The 16,144-nt window shown below is 42.4% G+C and overlaps 1 long non-coding RNA gene across 1 annotated transcript in view; it reads right to left on the minus strand.

The window, feature by feature from the left end:
• Positions 1-16,144, minus strand: part of LOC141277634 (uncharacterized) — a 204,620-nt gene that overhangs the window by 37,062 nt on the left and 151,414 nt on the right. Inside the window, exon 3 of the long non-coding RNA XR_012329368.1 lies at positions 6,794-6,926. This is a non-coding gene — a long non-coding RNA (uncharacterized lncRNA). The remainder of the gene's footprint in view (positions 1-6,793; positions 6,927-16,144) is intronic.

Raw genomic sequence — 16,144 nt, forward strand, 5'->3', positions numbered from 1 at the left:
ACGGCAAGGCCAAAACAAAAAACAAAAAAAGCATAAACAGTTCTTAACCAGCTCTCCCCTCAGGGCATGTTGCAGAGGCAGCAGACAGAAATGCCCAGTGTTTCCCTGAATGAGGCCTACTTGCTAATCTTAACAGCTGCAGCCTGAAGGGCAGGCCTCGAATATACCACACATCAAGGGGCAGACTGCAATGCTCTCCAGAGACCCCAGAGCCAGTGGACACTCTGTGCTCTCCCTCTGCCTTGCTCCAGGTTGCCCGTATCGCCCAGAAAGGACCTTGCGCACACATCTGGTGCCCTGGTTTGTGTGCCCAGGGAACACCCCTTGACCGCCTGGCTCTGGTGGCCAGTGGGGCCTACATTCATGAGTCCCACAGGACTGTAACAAAGAGAGAAACAGTTTTTTACCAGCTATCCCCCCAAGACACAGTACAGAAGCAGCAGACAGAAACAACCATCTCCCAGTTATCCCCTGAAAGAGGGCTGGCTTCCAATCAGCCTGCTTCTAGATGCTGACTGAGATCTTCCCCTTTGGGACAGCGAGAGATCTTAACACACCCTCAACTGCTAGGAGCCACTAACAAAGAAGTCTACTCGGACAATTGCAAAGGCTGGAGAGAAAACCTAGACCTGGGCGGGGTTGAACAATGAATTTCATCTCCTACACAAACCACTCCCTCAAGACTAGGACAGGTGGCAGCTTTATCTAATAGCATAGATACTAACACAGAGAGTCAAGGACAATTATGAAACAGAGGAAGATATTCAAAATGAAAGAACAAGATACAGACATACCTTGTTTCACTGCACTTCACTTTATTGCACTTCACAGATACTATGTTTTTTACAAATTGAAGGTTGGTGGCAACCCTGCATTGTCAGGTGATGGCTAACAGTTTTTAGCAATAAAGTATTTTTAAATTAAGGTATGTACATTGTGCTTTAGACATAATGCTACTGCATGCTTAACACACTACAGTATAGTGTAAACATAACTTCTATATGCATTGGGACACCAAAAAATTCGTCTGACCCACTTTACTGTATTATTCCCTTTATTGCAGTTCTGGAACCAAACCAGCAATATCTCCAAGATATGCCTGTAAAACTTCAGAAAAGACCTTAATTAAACAGCAATAAGTGATTTACCTGATAAAGAGTTCAAAATAACAGTCATAAAGGTCAGCAAAGGCCATAACAGTCACTGAGATCAGGAAAACTATGTATGAACAAAGTGAGGATTTCAATCAACAGAAAATAAAACAAAGTACCTAACAGAAATCACAGAGCTAAAGAATACAATAACTGAACTAAAAAATTCAATAGACAGGTTCAACAACAGACTAGATGAAGTGGAAAAAGGATCCAAGAACTTGAAGACATGGCAGTGGAATTCATACAATCAAGAAGAAAAAAAAAAAGAAGAAAAAAGAGTGAAGATAGCTTAAGGGACTTCCCTAACTTCAGGAAGGAAACAGATACTCAAATTTAGGAAGACCAGACAGTTTGAAATAAGATGACTCCAAAGAGACCCAAACCAAGACATTATCATTAAAGTCTCAAAAGTTAAAGGCAATGAGAGAATTTTAAAAGCATCAAGAGAAAAGCAACTTGTTACCTACGAGGGAACCCCCGTAAGACCATCAACAGGTTTTTTTGGCAGAAACGTTGCAGTTTCATGATATATTCAAAGTGCTAAAAGAAAAAAACAAATTGCCAACCAGAATACTCTATCCAGCAAAGTTGTTCTTCAGAATTAAAGGATAAAGAGTTTTCCAGAGAAACAAAAGATGAGGAGTTCAGCACCACTAGACCAGCCTTAAAAGAAATGTTAAAGGGACTTCTTTAAGCTGAAACAAAAGGGTGCCAATTAATAACAGGAAAATATATGAAAGTATAACTCTCACTGGTACAGGGAAATACATAGTTAAATTCAGAATAATCTAATGTTCTAATGGTGGTGGGTTAATCACTGAAAGATCTAGTATGAAGGTTAAAAGACAAAAGTAGTAAAAACAGCAATAACTACAGTAATTTGTTAGTGGATACAGTAAGTCCCCTACATACGAACCTTCAAGCTGCAAACTTTCAAAGGTGCAAACGTGCGCTTGCATGTCCAATCACGTTAGTTCACACGTCTGGCGTACACTGTCACATGTGTACTTCCTTTACAAGTGGCTGTGCTTTTGTGTAACTTACTGTACAGTACTGTATAGAGTACAATAGTACAGTATCTTTATTTCAAGCCCAGGATGTCCAGAAGCAAGCATAAAAGCTGCAGTGATATAGCTGGCACTGCTAAGAAGCACCAGCTGTTGTACTGTACCACTGTACCTTTCAAGGTACTGTACTGTAAGATTAAAAATATTTTCGGACTTCCCTCGTGGTGCAGCAGTTAAGAATCCGCCTGCCAATGCAGGGGACACAGGTTCGAGCCCTGGTCCAGGAAGATCCCACATGCCGCAGAGCAACTAAGCCTGTGCACCACAACTACTGAGCCTGTGCTCTAGAGCCCATGAGCCACAACTACTGAAGCCCGCGTGCCTAGAGCCCGTGCTCCACAACAAGAGAAGCAACCACAATGAGAAGCCCCTGCACTGCAACGAAAAGTAGCCCCCGATCACCGCAACTAGAGAAAGCCCACGAGCAGCAACAAAGACCCAAAAGAGCCAAAAATCAAAATAAATAAATTATTTTTTTAAATCTGTTTAAAAATGTTTTCTTTACTTTCTGTTTGTTATTTATTATTTGTGTGAAAAGTATTATAAACCTATTACAGTACAGTACTATATAGCCAATGGTGTTAGTTGGGTACCTAGGTTAACTTTGTTGGACTTACGAACAAATTGGACTTATGAACATGCTCTCAGAACGGAACTCGTTCGTCTGTAGGGAACTTACTGTACACAAGATAAAAAGATGTAAAGTGTGACATGAAAACCATAAAACATTGGAGAGTAAAAATGTAGAGCGTGGGCTTCCCTGGTGGCGCAGTGGTTGAGAGTCCGCCTGCCGATGCAGGGGACGCGGGTTCGTGCCCCGATCCGGGAGGATACCGCATGCCACGGAGCGGCTGGGCCCGTGAGCCATGGCCGCTGAGCCTGCGTGTCTGGAGCCTGTGCTCTGCAACGGGAGAGGCCACAACAGTGAGAGGCCCACGTACCACAAAAAAAAAAAAAATGTAGAGCATTAGAATGTGTTTGGACTTAGGTTGTTTCAACTTAAAAGAGACTTATAAGAGGTTTTATGTTAGCCTCGTGTATCCACAAAGCAAAAACCTAAAGTATATACACAAAAGATAAAGGAACCTAGATGACCATAAAGCACATGAAAAGATGCTCAGGGCTTCCCTGGTGGTGTGGTGGTTGGGAGTCCGCCTGCCGATGCAGAGGACATGGGTTCGTGCCCCGGTCCGGGAAGATCCCACATGCCGCGGAGCGGCTGGGCCCATGAGCCATGGCCGCTGAGCCTACGTGTCCAGAGCCTGTGCTCCACAATGCGAGAGGCCACAAGAGTGAGAGGCCCGCGTACCACAAAATAAAACAAAACAAACAAACAAAAAAAGATGCTCAACCTCACCAATTATCAGAGAAATGCAAATCAAAACTACAATGAGGTATCACCTCACACCAGTCAGAATGGTCACCATCAAGAAGTCTATAAACAATAAATGCTGGCGAGGGTGTGGAGAAAAGGGAGCCCTCCTACACTGTTGCTGGGAATGTAAATTGGTACAACCACTATGGAGAATGGACTGGAGGTTCCTTAAAAAACTTAAAATAGAACTACCACGTGATCCAGCAATCCCACTCCTGGGCATATATTCGGAGAGAACCATAATCCAAAAGGATATATGGACCCCAGTGTTCATAGCAGCACTATTTACAATAGCCAAGACACAGAAACAACCTAAATGTCCATAGACAGAGGAATGGATAAAGAAGATGTGGTACGTATATACAATAGTATAGTACTCAGCCATAAAAAAGAACGAAATAATGCCATTTGCAGCAACATGGATGGACCTAGAGATTATCATACTAAGTGAAGTAAGTCAGACAGAGAAAGACAAATATCATATGATATCCCTCATATGTGGAATCTAATTTTTATTTATTTATGGCTGCATTGGGTCTTTGTTGCTACACACGGGCTTTCTCTAGTTCTGGCGAGCGGGGGATACTCTTAATTGCAGCGCGTGGGCTTCTCACAGCAGTAGCCTCTTGTTGCGGAGCACAGGCTCTAGGTGCGTGAGCTTCAGTAGTTGTGGCTCGCAGGCTCTAGAGCGCAGGCTCAGTAGTTGTGGCACATGGGCTCAGTTGCTCCGCAGCATGTGGGATCTTCCCAAACCAGGGCTCAAACCCATGTCCCCTGCATTGGCAGGCAAACTCTCAACCACTGCACCACCAGGGAAGTCCCTGGAATCTAATTTTTAAAAATATACAAATGAACTTATTTATAAGACAGAAGCAGATTTATAGATATTGAAAACAAGCTTATGATTACCAAAGGGGAAACGTGGTGGGGAGGAATAAATCAACAGCTTGGGATGAACATACACACACTACTATATATAAGACAGATAACCAACAAGGACCTACTGTATAGCACAGAGAACTCTACCCAATATTCTGTGATAACCTATATAAGAAAAGAATCTAAAAAAGAATGAATATATGTATATGTATAACTGAATCACTTTGCTGTACACCTGAAACTAACACAACATTATAAATCAAGTAAAATCCAATAAAATTAAAATATTGAAAAAAAGGAATCTAAGCATACTACTACAGAAGAGCATCAAATCACAAAGGGAGAGAAGTAAGGAATGCAAAGAATTACAAAAAGCCAGAAAACAATGAACAAAATGGAAATTCATCCACACTTATCAACACTTACTTTGAATATCCATAGACTAAATCATCTAATCAAAACACATAGGGGCTTCCCTGGTGGCGCATTGGTTGAGAGTCTGCCTGCTGATGCAGGGGACGCGGGTTCTTGCCCTGGTCCGGGAAGATCCCACATGCCGCGGAGCGGCTGGGCCCGTGAGCCATGGCCGCTGGGCCTGCGTGTCCGGAGCCTGTGCCCCGCAACGGGAGGGGCCGCGTCAGTGAGAGGCCCGCATACCACAAAAAAATAAAAATTAAAAAATAAATAAATAAAACTAAAAAATTAAAAATAAAAAATTATACAATGAACTTATTTACAAAACAGAAACAGACTCACAGACTTCGAAAACAGATTTATGGTTACCAAAGGGGACAGGTGAGGGGCGGGATATATCAGGAGTTTGGGATTAACAGATACATACCACTGTATATAAAGTAATCAATAAGGTCCTACTATATAGCACAGGGAACTCAATATTCTGTAATAACCTATATGGGAAAAGAATCTGTAAAAGAATGGATATATGTATAAGTATAACTAAATCACTTAGCTGTACACCTGAAACTAACACAACATTGCAAATCAACTATACTCTAATATAAAATAAAAATTAAATTAAAAGAAAACAGACACGTAGATCAATGGGGAAAAATAGAGAGCCCAGAAATAAACTCATACATATATGGTCAATTAATTTACAACAAAGGAGCCAAGAATATACCATGGGAAAAGGACAGTCTCCTTAATAAATGGTGCTGGGAAAACTGGACAAATGCACGCAGAAGAATGAAACTGGACCAATATCTTACACCATACACAAAAATCAACTCAAAATGGATTAAAGACTTGAATGCAAGACCTGAAACCATAAAACTCCCAGAAGAAAACATAGGGGGTAAGCTACTTGACATTCCTCTGGCAATGATTGTTTGAAGTTTACACCAAAAGCAAAAGCAACAAAAGCAAAAGTAAACAAATGGAACTACATCAAACTAAAAAGCTTCTGCACAGCAAGAGAAACTATCAACACAATGAGAAAGTAACCATAGAATGGGAGAAATATTTGCTAACTCATATAACTGACAAGTAATTAACATTTGAAATATACAAAGAACGTAAACCACTCAACAGCAAAAAAAAAAAAAAAAAAAAGTCCGATTTTAAAATGGGCAGGAGATCTCAACATACATTTCTCCAAATATGACATACAGAAGGCCAAAAGGTACATGAAAAGGTGCTGAACATCACTAATCATCAGGAAAATACAAATCAAAACCACAATGAGATACCATCTTACACCCTGTTAGAATGGCTATTATCAAAAAGACAAACAGCTGGGCTGGTCAGAAAGACAGCAACGCCCTGAGGCTGTTCTCCAGGGGAAGGTTTGAAGAACAGGCAGCAATGGTCTCCCAGGACGAATTCTAGACACCTTGCTGCTGCCAGGAAGATTGGGCCTCCTTTGGGAAGAGTGGTTGCAGCAGCAGCGCCTGGCATCTGATTCTGCTGTCCTCTGCTGCTCACCGCATCCCAGCTCATCCTCTCCTGGCCCCTCTATCTGGACCTGCAGTTACTCCCTCCAAAACAGGGGAGTGAACTGCGCACCCGTGGGCCACACGTTCTCTGAAATATTCTGATACCATATACTATATGAACTGAGTCCAGTTTTCTGTTCATTTTGAAATCACATTTGTATAAGTATACATTTTCAATTGCAACCTAAGACTCATCTCTCCAATTTGCAAATATGCCAAATTGCCACAAACATTTTAAGCACTTTAAACAAACACAAATTATTCCTAAATTCAACAACAATAAAAAGTGTTAAAACCATGAGTTAGGTTTACTTCACCATTTCTCTGTTTTCTTCTGAAGTTCCTAGGCTTTCAAAGACTTACTTGGTAAGGCAGAGCTTCTCAGCGGTGTACTCCTCAGGGGTCCCAGTAGTGTCGAGGTCTTAAACCTTGCAGTCTTGGGGATGGCCGGATACAGCCTGGAACCTTCAGCCTCCTGCAGTCGACCAAGGATGCCCTACAATTAAAAATCAATTTCTCTGTATGCCATGATGTGAAAATAGTTGGGAAACACTGCACGGAGGGAATACTTTTACCAATAATGAGAGTTGAGGTTACTGGTTCAATTCATGTCCATACTGAAAGTAAACATCCTAGGCATGTTGACAATTTAATCAGTCAGGAATTTGTGGCTAAGATGGGTAACTCTTCTTATGCCACAGGAGAGAAACATTCCATCCCTTTTTATAGTCAATATGACAACAGGGGGACTCCAAGCCATATAGGAAGCTTTTGCATACACTCTTCACAAACTGTGTTCCTGGGTTACGCTTAGCCCTTCACCCGTGCAGGTAACTGCCAGCAGCCCCTACACCAGGGCTCTCGTGGTCCTAGTTCACTGCCCTCACTCATGGTTTACTCTAGTCATCTTGACTTAAGTATTAATAAAACCCTTTCAATCTCAAAAACGCCCTGGTTAGTAGAATAAATGATCTGGTCATCCTACCTATCACCAGGTTGCCTCTAACTTCCTTCAACCATTTAAGTGTTTCTCTGTAGAGATACTATTGGCATTTGAGTTGGGGCAATTCTGCATCGTGCACGATCCTCCCTCATTTTGTAGTTCCCCCAGTCATTGTGAAGACAAAGCCCCCTCCACACATCTCCAAAGGCCTCCGTGGGAAGCGGTAGAGAATTACTGGTTCTCTTTCCAGCCTGAATACAGGCTGTATTCTTTTCACATTCTCCCTAACTGGCACGCTCTGGCTCTAAGAAAGATTTGAATGGCATTAGTTCTTGCATACTTTTCCTATTTTGTCCAACTTTCTAGTCACTTCTCTAAAGTAACTTAATAACACCACCCCTGATGAAAACACTGACCATCTTATAAAAACCAGCAAATAAAGAGACGTTTTTCACAAGTGGAGAAGGAAGCTATCTCCATTTACGTGCATTCATTTAAACGTTAACACCTGACCTCTCAGCGTGTTTTCAGCTTATAGATGCTTCTAGTGGATACTGCAGTGCACCAGCCACACCCCCTCTTGTCTTCGGGGCCAGGACACCCACACCCCAGCTTCTGAGAATATCAGCTGCTGACGGCTCACAGCTCTGGCCCTCTCTGGGCATTGCCTTCAGCTACAGGGGACTGTCTTGCCCAAGGTAACACCACCTCTTGCGGGGGAAGAGCCTGGGCCAATGACCGGCTGATTCAATGATACAGAGACTCAGTCCCCCTTACCTCAGTTTGGGACGATTCTGAAGGGCCATCCCAGCTCCAGAGCACCCTGTGGGATCTGAAGCCTTAGCTGTAAGCACAACACAGCTCAACTTCTCTGCCCCGCCTACCTTCCTGACCTCCTTCAGGTGTATCTCCCATGAGCACTCCCCAGTAAACCTTCTGCAGGTGAGCAATCCCAGTAACCTTTCTGTAGATGAGTACTCCACCCGCAGACAATACTCCATCTCAGAGGCTGTTTCCAGAGAGCCTCGTCTAAAACGTGGCTGTTAGTTTCACTGCGAAAGAGTTGCAAAACAAGAGGAGAGTAACCTAAGCCATTCTATCTGTCTCTCCATCCTGCTGCCTACTGCAGCCAGACTGTCCCTTCATCTGCTTCTAGCCGTCAGCCTAGGCTTTTTCACTCACTGCTGCCTTCTTACTCTTCCAGGTTTCATCTGTCCGGTCATGTTCCACCCAGCAGTATCTTTTCCTCCCTCCATACCGGGCTGAATCACCCTCCTTCTCCACTCTTGGTTACTTTCATCAAAATCCTTGTGTGGGGACTTCCTGGCAGTCCAGCGGTTAAGACTCTGCGCTTCCAATGCAGGAGGCACAAGTTCGATCCCTTGTCTGGGAACTATAATCCCACATGCCACGCGGTGCGGCCAAGAAAAATGCTTGTGTATGATGTACGCGCTTATATTTTTACAAGTAGCCCATCCCCCCGTGGCATGCCCCAAGGCTCACTCATTGAGCCTCTTATCTATAATGTGGATGCTACTTTGGTGATCTCCTTCAGCCTCAGGGCTATAAATACCTTCAATAGGATGATGACTCCAGGACTTGTATCTCTAGCCAGAACTTCATCCATGAACTCCGTATGTGTACATCCAGCGGCTTCCTCAACATCTCCACTTGGAGGTCTAACAGTTTTCTGTAACTCACCATGTCTGAAACTGACTCCTCATCTACCCACTACCAGCACGTCCCTGCCACGACCAAAGATATTCTCTATCCTAGCCATTAATGGCAACTCCATCCTTCCAGTGGCTCAGGCCAAACACCTTGAAGTCATCCTTGACTCCTTTTCTTTCATACTCACATCCATTCCATGAGCAAATTCTACTGTTCCTCCCTTCAAAACATACCTGGAATCTGGGAACTTCTCCCCCGTCTCTGCTTCCACTGCTCTGGCTGGAGACAGCGTAATGACGCTGCCGAATCATTACAATAGCTTTCAGCTGGTCTCCCAACCCCCACCCTTGCTTCCTTCAGTGTATCCTCGACACAGGGTTTTCCTGTTAAGGCATAATCAGATCTGGTCCATCCTTGCCGTAAAACACACAATGGCTCCCCATCCCAGAGTAAAACCCAACATCCTTCTAGCGGCCTCCAAGGTTCTACACAACCTGACCCGAACCTCTCTGCTTTCATCCCTGCTACTCTTTCCCCTCGTTCACTCTGCTCCGTCCACTGACTGCCACCTGTTTCTCAAACACACCAGCCAGTTCTGACCTCAAGGCCTTCGTGCTGGCTGTTTTTTCCGCCCCATATGCTCTCCTCCAGATGCCTGTTTTGCTGCCTTCCTCACCTCCGTGAGGTCCTTACTCAGAATACACCTTGTTGAAACAAATTCCTGGAAATTGCCTGGCGGTGAAGTGGTTAAGACTCCACGCTTCCACTGCAGGGGGTGAGGGTTCAATCCCTGGTCGGGGAACTAAGATCCCACATGCCCCGTGGCTCGGTCCAAAAAAAAGAAAGACAAATTTCCAGGCCCAAGCTGGAACCGCTCCCACCTCGGGTGCCACGTGCCACGTCAGCCAACCAAAACTTAGATCACTTTGTGCCATATATACACTATTGATACTATGCATAAAATAGATAACTAATGAGAACCTACTGCATAGCACAGGAAACTCTACTCACTGCTCTGTAGTGACCTAAATGACAAGGAGATCCAAAAAAGAGGGGATGTATGTATACGTATAGCTGATTCACTTTGCTGTACAGCAAAAACTAACACAACGTTGTAAACCAACTATACTCCAATAAAAATTTTAACAAAAAAAGATCACTTTGTGTCCCTGAAGTGCCGCTTAAGCAGAAACGCAGTCCATCCAGTCAGCCAATCCCCAAACGCCAAGCCAGCTCTGGGCTCTATCCTTATTTCTTTGTTCCTTATTCTTTATGCTGTAAAAGCTTCCTGCCTTCTGCCTCATTTTGCGTTTCTCTGGGCTCTTGGGCACAGATACTGCCCGCTTCATGAAGGTTAAAATTTGTTCGTATCACCTAAATTATCTTCTTTAATCATTCTTAACAACCTTCTCAAACCTATCCTAGCCACTATTAGAATTGCGACCCCAAACACTACCTTTCCGTTTCCCCACTTTATTTGTCTGCGTCACGTTTATTAGCAGCTGGCATGCTACGGCTCTTTACTTCTATCTTTTGTGTCTTATCTCTCTCCCCCAGCTAGAATGTGAAGTCTGTGAGGGATATGCATCAGTTTTGTTCACTATGATATCCCAGAGCACCTAGAACTCCTGACACATAGAATGTGCTCCGAGTGAATAAACTAACTTGGGAGGAGAGAAGGACACAGGAAAGTGACATTTAGGGATGTCACATACTAGCGTTTCTTTGCTGGTCATTTGTCATGTTCTTTTTATGGAGTGGTGTTCAGAGCCCCAGGATGAAAGAGACAGCCCAGGGACATTCCAGCAGAGTGTCAGAGACATGGCTGCTTTGGAAATAAGATCCTAAAAGAAATAAATAAGGGAGCTGGAATCTGATACAAAATGGAGGAAAACAACTAACTGGGGTGATTCAACATCTTATGTTGAAGAAGATGACCAGTTGTTCTCTAGCTCTACTGAAGAAAGAACAACAACAACCAAAAGAAAGAGTTTAAATCATAGCTTAGAGAATTTGGGGTTATATAAAAGGAAGAATTCAGTAACAACCACCCTGGCTAAATAACTAACTACCGGGCGCAGTGCATTCATCTTCCTCTGGAGGTGTTTATAGGAGAACAGATTCCCCTTCAAGTTTGGTCCTATCTGACAGCAGTGTAGGCAGGGTAAAAGCAAAAACAAGAGTGTAAAATGGCTTCAAAACCTTCCTTTCCTCTGACCCTCTGGCTTCTCATTCACTGTCTTATTTGGCTGAATGACTAAGCCTGGACTTTGTCACATATGGTAGGACATCCCACCCCCAGTCACAAGATAGTTAGCACCCTATTGTCCATTCTGGCTCTTTTTGCACTGTTAAACAACGTTAAATTGTTCCTTAAATCTTTCCTCAACCTCCTACCCTCCCACCATGTTTCTCCTAAAAAAATTTTAGTATCCTAAAACTGTATAAAATACCCAGATATAGTTATACAAAATCTGATTTATTTATATCCATGCTACATATAACAATCAGTTAAACATTGTAACTGTCAAGTAGGTGTTTAATCGTTTATCTTAAGGGACTTTTTCAACTCTAAAAGCACACTAGTCTAAACAATTGTATCAACATTCATAAAATAAGCATTTACCGGGTTTCTACTTCAGGCCAGGCACTTAGGGTATGAAGTTAAAAGGTGGGTGGTGTGAGCCCCCTTGTCTCTAGAGGAGCCAGGTGAGAAATAATTGTCACAGGTCATGATATAAGGCTCACACAAATTAAGTGGTAGCACAGGAGGGTGTACCTCATGCACCCCAATGTTCATTGCAGCGCTATTTACAATAGCCAGGACATGGAAACAACCTAAGTGTCCATGGACAGACGAATGGATAAAGAAGATGTGGCACATACATACAATGGAATATTACTCAGCCATAAAAAGGAACGAAATTGTGTCATTTGTAGAGATGTGGATGGACGTAGACACTGTCATACAGAGAGAAGTCAGAAAGAAAAAAACGAATATCGTACATTAAAGCATATATGTGGAATCTAGAAAAATGGTACAAATGAACTTATCTGCAGGGCAGGAATAGAGAGACACATAGAGAATGGAGGTGTGGACACGGAGGGGGGTGGTAGGGGGAAGGTGGGATGAATTGTGAGATCAGGTTTGACGTAAATACACTGCCATGTGTAAAATAGACAGCTAGTGGGAACCTGCTGTATAACACAGGGAGCTCAGCTCGGTGCTCTGTGATGGCCTAATTGGGTGGGATGGGGGGGACGGAGGTCCAAGAGGGAAGGGATATGTGTATGCGCGTGACTGATCCACTTCGCTGTGCGGCAGAAACTAACACAGCATTGTAAAGCAATTATACTACAATAAAATTTTTTTTTAATTTAAAAAAAGGAGGGTAGGGCTTCCCTGATGGCGCAGTGGTTGGGGTCCGCCTGCCGATGCAGGAGACGCGGGTTCGTGCCCTGGTCCGGGAGGATCCCACATGCCGCGGAGCGGCTGGACCCGTGCACCATGGCCGCTGAGCCTGCGCATCCGGAGCCTGTGCTCCGCAAGGGGAGGGGCCACAGCAGTGACAGCCCCGCGTACCGCACAAAAAAAAAAAAAAAAAAAAGGAGGGTATACCAAGCAAGCAGGGGGAATCAGGCGAAATTTCATAGAGAAAATCCCTACAATGGATCAAATCATTTCATTTGCAAGCACTATGCTAATATCCTTTCATGTGTTTTGCTTGAAAAAGACCTTTTCAATTAATTTGATTTTCAGAGTAAATTAATGTTCCCTGCAGTGTATGACGGTCATGAAAAGATCCTGTATGGAATTGGCAGCCAGATGTCTAATAGAGTAACATGCAGCCCAAGGATTATTAACTGCCAATTAAAAATTCCATATTTCTGGTCACATTTAGCAAAGATTATTTACCAGACAAGCATGACTACAAGCAGCTTGAATCCACCAACTGAAAGGAGCACGTGCCATACAACAAAACACACACAGTAGGTCCTAATTGATTTCTGGTTTGATTTCATCCTTATATAAATAAGTCAACAAGTTAAATACATAATACATTCATGTGTCTGATAGATTTGTATGACCCCTCCTTTTATTGAAAAGGCAGTATATTTGGAGCTTTCTATTAAACACAGCAGATTTGCAAACTCAAAAAATTAAGCAGAGAAGAAATGAAAGATTCATATTAATAGTAAGAATTGTTATGCTAATTGTGAGTTATTTATGCTCTGTACTATTTTTTGCTTTCTACTGAACAGTCATTATCTTACTCCATGTTTCTCTTTCAAATCATTTGGAAAATACAAATGAAGAAGCTGAATAAGGAGATATGCTTCGACATCTGCATTCTCCAGTGTCAAATTAAAGTGACCATGTTAAGCCCTGCCCAACTCAAAAACAAGCAGAGTTACAAACGTTTCTTTGAAAGATGATGCAGTCAGGAGAAGCTAGGTTGGGCTGAAATAACAAACAGACCCTACAATCTCAGTTGCTAAATTCAACAAAGGTTTGTTTCTAGTCTACATCACAGTTCAGGGACCAGGCTCCTTCCATCTTGCAACTCCACCATTTCAGAAGTCTTCGAGTTCAGCCACATGAACCAGTGAATGAGAATATGCAGAAGGCACATTTGTGAAAGGCACACATGATTTCTGTTCATATGTACATTGGCCAGAATTCAGTCACAATTTCCCAACCGAACTGGAAGGACAGCTAAGAAATATAGTTTTTCTGAGTACCCAGGAAAAGGAAACGTACTGGCGAACATCTAGCCAGTATTTGACACAGAGGGAAAGAACCTAAAACGTTTTTTTATCGACGCAGTATTATATATTATGATTAGGTTCCCAAATCAACCCACCCAAAATGCAACTGAAGCACATTGCTAATAGAGTAAGTCCTCAGTGACTTAAATGTCAACCTCTCTGGCCATCTTGTCTACCAGGACAAGGTTGAAACTCATTAACAGTCATAATAGAGGTTCAGCATTCTCCACATTCATTTTGCCTACTTATAGTAAGTACTGTTCTAAGCACTAAAAAAACAAAGATAAGATCTAGTTATTGCTCTCAGTGGCAATGATGAGACTAATCTTGTCAGACCAGGATAAGAGCCAAGGTGCTTTCAGGAACTACAGATAAATCAGTGTGGCCAAAACAGAGTGCAAGACTGGTGCAGCAAGGGCCAAAGACAAAGGCCCTGTGTGCCACTGCTGACAGTTCAGGCCTTAAAGAGGAATCGTGGAAGGAATTGAAGCACAGGAGTAACACAACCAGATGAGTACTTTTGAAAGACCACTCAGATTGCCTGCTGCCTAAAAAATGGACTAGCACGGCATACAGAGAGGGCTGTAGCTACTACACAGCTTTTGTCATCAAGGACATTCTGTAAACTTGAACGTTTTAACATGGGGTAATTCTGAAGCAGTATAAAATGCAAATCATTAGACATCCTCTTTCCATTTTCAAAATGAAAACTGCTTCGTTGCCTTTTCCTTCTTATTGTATGCTCATTGTGAAATATTTAGACAATACAAGGAGGTATAAAGGAAAAGTAAAAAACACCCATAATCCAGTGTCTGGTGAAAACCGCTGTTATCATATACAGTGTATACATTTCTGTAACTTTTCCCAGGCTTATTTTTTCCAATAGAAATGTGATAATACCATAAACACAGGTATAACCTGCTTTCTTTGTTTAGCAATACATTCTGAACATTTCCTCAAACCAGTAAGTATACTTAGGTATCATGATTTTTTAATGGCCATAGAGTATTCCATTGGTTGGATATCCAGTTCCACAAGACAGTGTAGGGTAGTGACCGAGAGTGTAAACTCTACATTTAAACTGTCTGGATTCTGATCCTGGCTCTTAGGCGAGGGTTAGCAAACTTTTTCTGTAAAGGGCCAAATAAATATTGCAGGCTTTGAGGGCTGTATTAGGGTTCTCCAGAGGAAGAGAACCAACAGGATACGTAGACACAGAGATCTTTCTAAACAGATTTAGATAGATGATCTCTATATTTATATCTATCTAGGTAAATCTATATATAGATATCTATAACTATCATCTATCTATCTACCTACCTACCTATCTATATGAGAAAGAAAGAGGTATTTTCAAGAATTAGCTCATACGATTATGAAGACTGGCAAGTTTAGAATCTGCAGGGTGGGTCAGATCCACAAGCATTGCAGTTCAAATCTGAAGGGAGTCTGCTGGCAGAATTCCCTCTTCCTCCAGGGATGTCAGTCTTCTTCTGTGAACTCACTGGATGAGACCTACTCATACTATGGAGGGTAATCTGCTTCATTAAAGTCTACTGATTTAAATGTTAAGCTCATCTAAAAAGCACCTTCCCAGAAACATCTAGAATGTTTCACCAAATATCTAGGTTCCACGGCCTAGTCAAGTTGACACATACAAAACCATTACATGGGCCATATGACGATCTCTGTTGCAAACTACTCAACTCTGTCATTGTTATGCGATAGCAGACCAATCCAGTATGCACGGAAGTGGGTGTGGCTATGTTCCAATAAAACTCCATTTACAAAAACAGGTGGCAGGCTGGATTTAGTCCATGGCTATAGTCTACTGACGCGTACTCTTAGCCACTTTCTAGCTGTGTGACTTTGAACAAGTCATTTAAATCCTTTAAACCTCAGTTTTCTCCTCTGTGAGAAATGGGGATGATAAGAGTTCTGAATTCAAAGGGTTATGGTGAGAATCGAAAAAGATCCAGCAACCCCACTCCTGGGCATATATCCAGAGAAAACCATAATTCAAAACAATACATGCACCCCAATGTTCATTGCAACACTATTTACAATAGCCAAGACATGGAAGCAACCTAAATGTCCATTGACAGAGGACTTGTTAAAGAAGTGTGGTACACACATACAAAAGAATCAAATAATCCCATTTGCAGCAACATAGATGGGCCTGGAGGTTATCATACTAAGTGAAGTCAAACAGAAAAGACAAATATAATATGATATCACTTATATGTGGAATCCAAAAAATGATACCAATGAACTTATTCACAAAGCAGACTCACAGACTTAGAAAAGAAACTTACGGTTATCAAACAGGA

The sequence above is a fragment of the Tursiops truncatus genome, chromosome X, assembly GCF_011762595.2.
Source record: "Tursiops truncatus isolate mTurTru1 chromosome X, mTurTru1.mat.Y, whole genome shotgun sequence".
Taxonomy (NCBI): Eukaryota; Metazoa; Chordata; class Mammalia; order Artiodactyla; family Delphinidae; genus Tursiops; species Tursiops truncatus.